Raw genomic sequence first — 6,516 nt, forward strand, 5'->3', positions numbered from 1 at the left:
CACTGTTTACAGTAACACCATACTGGACTGTTCACATTATATACAGTAAAACTCTTTACCATACTGGACTGTTAACATTATATACAGTAACACTGTTTACAGTAACACAATACTGGACTGTAACATTATATACAGTAACACTGTTTACAGTAACACCATACTGGACTGTTCACATTATATACAGTAAAACTCTTTACCATACTGGACTGTTAACATTATATACAGTAACACTGTTTACAGTAACACAATACTGGACTGTAACATTATATACAGTAACACTGTTTACAGTAACACCATACTGGACTGTTCACATTATATACAGTAAAACTCTTTACCATACTGGACTGTTAACATTATATACAGTAACATTGTTTACAGTAACACTATACTAGACTGTTAACGTTATATACAGTAACACTGTTTACAGTAACACCATACTCCTCCCCTCACACACAACTCTCCACACACACACACTCCTCCCCTCACACACAACTCTCCACACACACACACTCTTCCCCTCACACACAACTCTCCACACACACACACTCTTCCCCTCACACACAACTCTCCACACACACACACTCCTCCCCCCACACACACACACTCCTCCCCTCACACACAACTCTCCACACACACACACTCCTCCCCTCACACACAACTCTCCACACACACAACTCTCCACACACACAACTCTCCACACACAACTCTCCACACACACACACTCCTCCCCTCACACACAACTCTCCTCACACACACACTCCTCCCCTCACACACAACTCTCCACACACACACACTCCTCCCCTCACACACAACTCTCCACACACACACACTCCTCCCCTCACACACAACTCTCCACACGCACACACTCCTCCCCTCACACACAACTCTCCACACACACTCCTCCCCTCACACACAACTCTCCCCTCCCAGTGAAGAGGCTGCTGTGATGATGAACAGAACGGCCTGAGCATTGACGTCAGAGACAGGCCTCATGAAAACACTGGATCCCCAGGAAGGAGCTATGCTGAACATCATCATCCCTCCCTCCCTCCCTCCTTCTCTCTCTCCCCATGCCGTTTAGCGGACTCTTTTATCCAAAGCGACTTACAGTCATACATTTTACGTACGGGTGGTCCTGAGAATCGAACCCACTTCCCTAGCGTCTCTCTATCTACCCCTGTCCTCAGTCCCCCCTCTCTCTCTCTCTCTCTCTCTCTCTCTCTCTCTCTCTCTCTCTCTCCTAATGTTGCACATTATCCTCACTGCCAGAGAAATCACTGCTTTAGTTTGTACTGCTCCTTGAAACTATTTCAACAACCACTGGGCTTGTTAGTGTTAGTAGGGGAGAGGTGTCCTTGTTTTCAACAACCACTGAGCTTGTTAGTGTTAGTAGGGGAGAGGTGTCCTTGTTTTCAACGACCACTGAGCTTGTTAGTGTTAGTAGGGGAGAGGTGTCCTTGTTTTCAACAACCACTGAGCTAGTTAGTGTTAGTAGGGGAGAGGTGTCCTTGTTTTCAACAACCACTGAGCTTGTTAGTGTTGGTATGGGAGAGGTGTCCTTGTTTTCAACAACCACTGAGCTTGTTAGTGTTAATAGGGGAGAGGTGTCCTTGTTTTCAACAACCACTGAGCTTGTTAGTGTTAGTAGGGGATAGGTGTCCTTGTTTTCAACAACCACTGAGCTTGTTAGTGTTAGTAGGGGAGAGGTGTCCTTGTTTTCAACAACCACTGAGCTTGTTAGTGTTAATAGGGGAGAGGTGTCCTTGTTTTCAACAACCACTGAGCTTGTTAGTGTTAATAGGGGAGAGGTGTCCTTGTTTTCAACCACTGAGCTTGTTAGTGTTAATAGGGGAGAGGTGTCCTTGTTTTCAACAACCACTGAGCTTGTTAGTGTTAATAGGGGAGAGATGTCCTTGTTTTCAACCACTGAGCTTGTTAGTGTTAATAGGGGAGAGGTGTCCTTGTTTTCAACAACCACTGAGCTTGTTAGTGTTAATAGGGGAGAGATGTCCTTGTTTTCAACAACCACTGAGCTTGTTAGTGTTAGTAGGGGAGAGGTGTCCTTGTTTTCAACAACCACTGAGCATGTTAGAAATATCAGACATTGGAATCGTCATGTACAACAAACACGTATGTACATGCAATGACAATGGTACATCATCTAAAATGGGATGTCAATGAAAGTCTTAGGTAGGCGGATTTAAATATCAAATCATGAATTCATTATTTAGCCTCTGTCGCCAGATCGGTTGAATAGTTACTTCCACATGTCTGAGCGATCCAATTTTATTTAAATGTATATATATATATATATATATATATATTTTTTTTTTTAAATCAAATTTAATTTACAACACTTACCAAAAATGTAAGTTCAGAGGGGTTACTGGTTCAATGAAATGAACAAAGAGAACACATCCTGTGATTATTAGACATTACTACAGGGTCACACCAGTCAATACAGTCTGTTTAAATGCACAACAATTCACTGTGTGTGTGAATGTCCTGTCAATCCCACTGAGAAAAGAAGAGGACAGGTCAAGACGGCTCTGCCCTTCCACAAGAGGTTAGACGAGCCTTAGATCACACACACACACACACACACACACACACACACACACACACACACACACACACACACACACACACACACACACACACACACACACACACACACACACACACACACACACACACACACACACACACACACACACACACACACACACACACGTTTATTTTACTATCCTTGTGGATTCCCATTCAAAATCCTATTTCCCATAACCCCTAAACTTAACCCGTAACCTTAACCATAAACCTCTAACCCTACAACTAAAGCTAACACTAACTCATCACTCTAGTTCTGTCCTTGAGCCGTTCCGGTCTATTGATGTTCTGTATTGTGTTTCATGTTGAACCCCAGGAAGAGTGGTCCTTCTGTAGCTCGTGGTCCTTCTGTAGCTCAGTTGGTAGAGCATGGTGCTTGTAATGCCAGGGTAGTGGGTTTGATCCCCGGGACCACCCATACGTAGAATGTATGCACACATGACTGTAAGTCGCTTTGGATAAAAGCGTTTGCTAAATGGCATATATAAGAGTATCTGCTGCTTCTGCAACAGCTTAAGGGGATCCTAATAAAATACCAATACCAAATACCTTAGACCTAACCCTAAACCTAACCTTAATTCTAACCCTAAACCTAACCTTAATTCTAACCCAAACCTTAATTCTAACCCTAACACTAAACCTAACCTTAATTCTAACCCTAACACTAAACCTTACCTTAATTCTAACCCTAACACTAAACCTAACCTTAATTCTAACCCTAACACTAAACCTAACCTTAATTCTAACCCTAACACTAAACCTAACCTTAATTCTAACCCTAACACTAACCTTAATTCTAACCCTAACACTAAACCTAACCTTAATTCTAACCCTAACACTAAACCTAACCTTAATTCTAACCCTAACACTAAACCTAACCTTAATTCTAACCCTAACACTAAACCTAACCTTAATTCTAACCCTAACACTAAACCTAACCTTAATACTAAACCTGACCTTAATTCTAACCCTAACACTAAACCTAACCTTAATTCTAACCCTAACACTAACCCTAACCTTAATTCTAACCCTAACATTAAACCTAATCTTAATTCTAACCCTAACACTAACCCTAACACTAAACCTAAAATAGCATTTTTCCCTCTCTCTGAACTCCACTTATCTAAATTTCCCTGTTTTACTATTATTGTGAGGACTTATGGTCCGCACGAGGATAGTTCAACCAAACCACACACACTGTCATAACTTCTGCAAATGCATTCAAACGTTACAAATACAAACAAAACATGTTTATATTACAAATCAAATATGCCCAGAATTCAACACCGTAGTGCCCTCCAAACTCATCACTAAGCTAAGGTCCTTGGGACTGGACACCTCTCTCCCCAACTGGATCCTGGACTTCCTGACGGGCCACCCTCAAGTGGTGAGTGTAGGCAACAACACATCCGCCATGTTGACCCTCAACATGGCGGCTCCTCACCTCGATCACACCCGACACCGTTGTTTGCGATTTGGTACATCAGAAGTACATTAATTTCCAATGGAAATAGACAGAAATGGTGAGCGGTGATGCATGCTTCGTCTCCTCCTGCATGTTTCGTCTCCTCCTGCATGCTTCGTCTCCTCCTGCATGTTTCGTCTCCTCCTGCATGCTTCGTCTCCTCCTGCATGCTTCGTCTCCTCCTGCATGTTTCGTCTCCTCCTGCATGCTTCGTCTCCTCCTGCATGCTTCGTCTCCTCCTGCATGTTTCGTCTCCTCCTGCATGCTTCGTCTCCTCCTGCATGTTTCGTCTCCTCCTGCATGCTTCGTCTCCTCCTGCATGCTTCGTCTCCTCCTGCATGCTTCGTCTCCTCCTGCATGCTTCGTCTCCTCCTGCATGCTTCGTCTCCTCCAGCATGCTTCGTCTCCTCCTGCATGCTTCGTCTCCTCCTGCATGCTTTGTCTCCTCCTGCATGCTTCGTCTCCTCCTGCACTCCCTGTTCACCCATGGCCTCGCACGACTCCAACACCATCCTTAAGTGTACCGACGACACGACAGTAGGGAGGGAGGTCAGAGACCTGGCAGTGTGGCGCCAGGACAACAACCTCTACCTCAACGTCAGCAAAACAAAGGAGCTGATCATGGCCTACAAGAAATGGTTGGCCCGAGCACACCCCCATTCACATCGACTGGGCTGTAGTGGAGCGGGTCGAGAGTTTCAAGTTCCTCGGTGTCCACATGGCTAAGGACCTTTCATGGTCCAAACACAACAACACAGTCGTGAGGAGGGAACGACAATAACTCTTACCCCTCACGAGGCTGAAAAGATTTGGCATGGGCCTTCAGATACTCAAAAAGTTCTACAGCTGCACCTTTGAGAGCATCTAGACTGGCTGTATCACCGCCTGGTATGGCAACTGCTCGGCATCTGACCATAAGGCGCTACAGAGGGTAGAGTGTACGGCCCAGTACATCACCGGGGCCAAGCTCCCTGCCATCCAGGACCTCTATACCAGGTGGTGTCAGAGGAATGCCCTGAAAATTGTCAAAGACTCCAGCCACCCTAGTCATAGACTGTTCTCTCTGCACACTCACAGGATTCACACACACACACACACACACACACACACACACACACACACACACACACACACACACACACACACACACACACACACACACACACACACACATTCGCAGGGTCTTATTAGTTCTTTCCTCTTTCTATCCCTCTCTCCTCCCTTCACTCTCCCGAGTCTGTTTGCCGTTCCTATCTTCCCCACACCTGTTCCCGATGATTAGAGTCCCTATTTCTCTCCTTGTTATTCGTTTCTGCACACACACACACACACACACACACACACACACACATCCCTATTGACGCCACACACACACTGTACATTCACACACACACACCTCCATATTGATTACACACACACTCACACACTGTACGTTCACACACACACAAAACACACCCACCTCCATATTGATTACACACACACTCACACACTGTACGTTCACACACACACAAAACACACACACATGCATATTGATGCCACACACTCACACAGACACAATTTCACACTCTTTTACACTCTTCACATACACTGCTGCTACTGTTTATGATCTATCCTGATTGACTAGTCACTTTTACCCCCATATACAGTACATATTACAATGGTGCATGTGACAAATCAAATTTGATGATTTGCTTTACAAGTCTACTTGTTTTGCATTAAGTTTATATTTGTGTGTGTGTGACGTGTGTGTGTGTGACGTGTGTGTGTGTGACGTGTGTGAGGCTGAAGCAGAATATGTGCCCCAAATGGACTACCTTTAACCCTCACAGTATCTGGTAACCACAGTGAGACTATTTCTTTTGATTTTTCGTTCACCGTTTACACCTGTTGTTTTGGGTCATCCCTGGCTATATGTCTATTCCCTATATAGTGCACCCTATTCCCTATACAGTGCACCCTATTCCCTATGTAGTGCACCCTATTCCCTATACAGTGCACCCTATTCCCTATATAGTGCACCCTATTCCCTATATAGTGCACACTATTCCCTATGTAGTGCACCCTATTCCCTATGTAGTGCACCCTATTCCCTATACAGTGCACCCTATTCCCTATATAGTGCACCCTATTCCCTATGTAGTGCACCCTATTCCCTATATAGTGCACCCTATTCCCTATATAGTGCACCCTATTCCCTATATAGTGCACACTATTCCCTATGTAGTGCACCCTATTCCCTATGTAGTGCACCCTATTCCCTATGTAGTGCACCCTATTCCCTATGTAGTGCACCCTATTCCCTATTTAGTGCATCCTATTCCCTATGTAGTGCACCCTATTCCCTATTTAGTGCACCCTATTCCCTATATAGTGCACCATATTCCCTATTTAGTGCACTACATTCCCTATATATTGCTTAATGCCCGCCAAGCTCGTTGGGCGTT

Source organism: Oncorhynchus gorbuscha, linkage group LG11 (assembly GCF_021184085.1).
Source record: "Oncorhynchus gorbuscha isolate QuinsamMale2020 ecotype Even-year linkage group LG11, OgorEven_v1.0, whole genome shotgun sequence".
Lineage (NCBI taxonomy): Eukaryota > Metazoa > Chordata > Actinopteri > Salmoniformes > Salmonidae > Oncorhynchus > Oncorhynchus gorbuscha.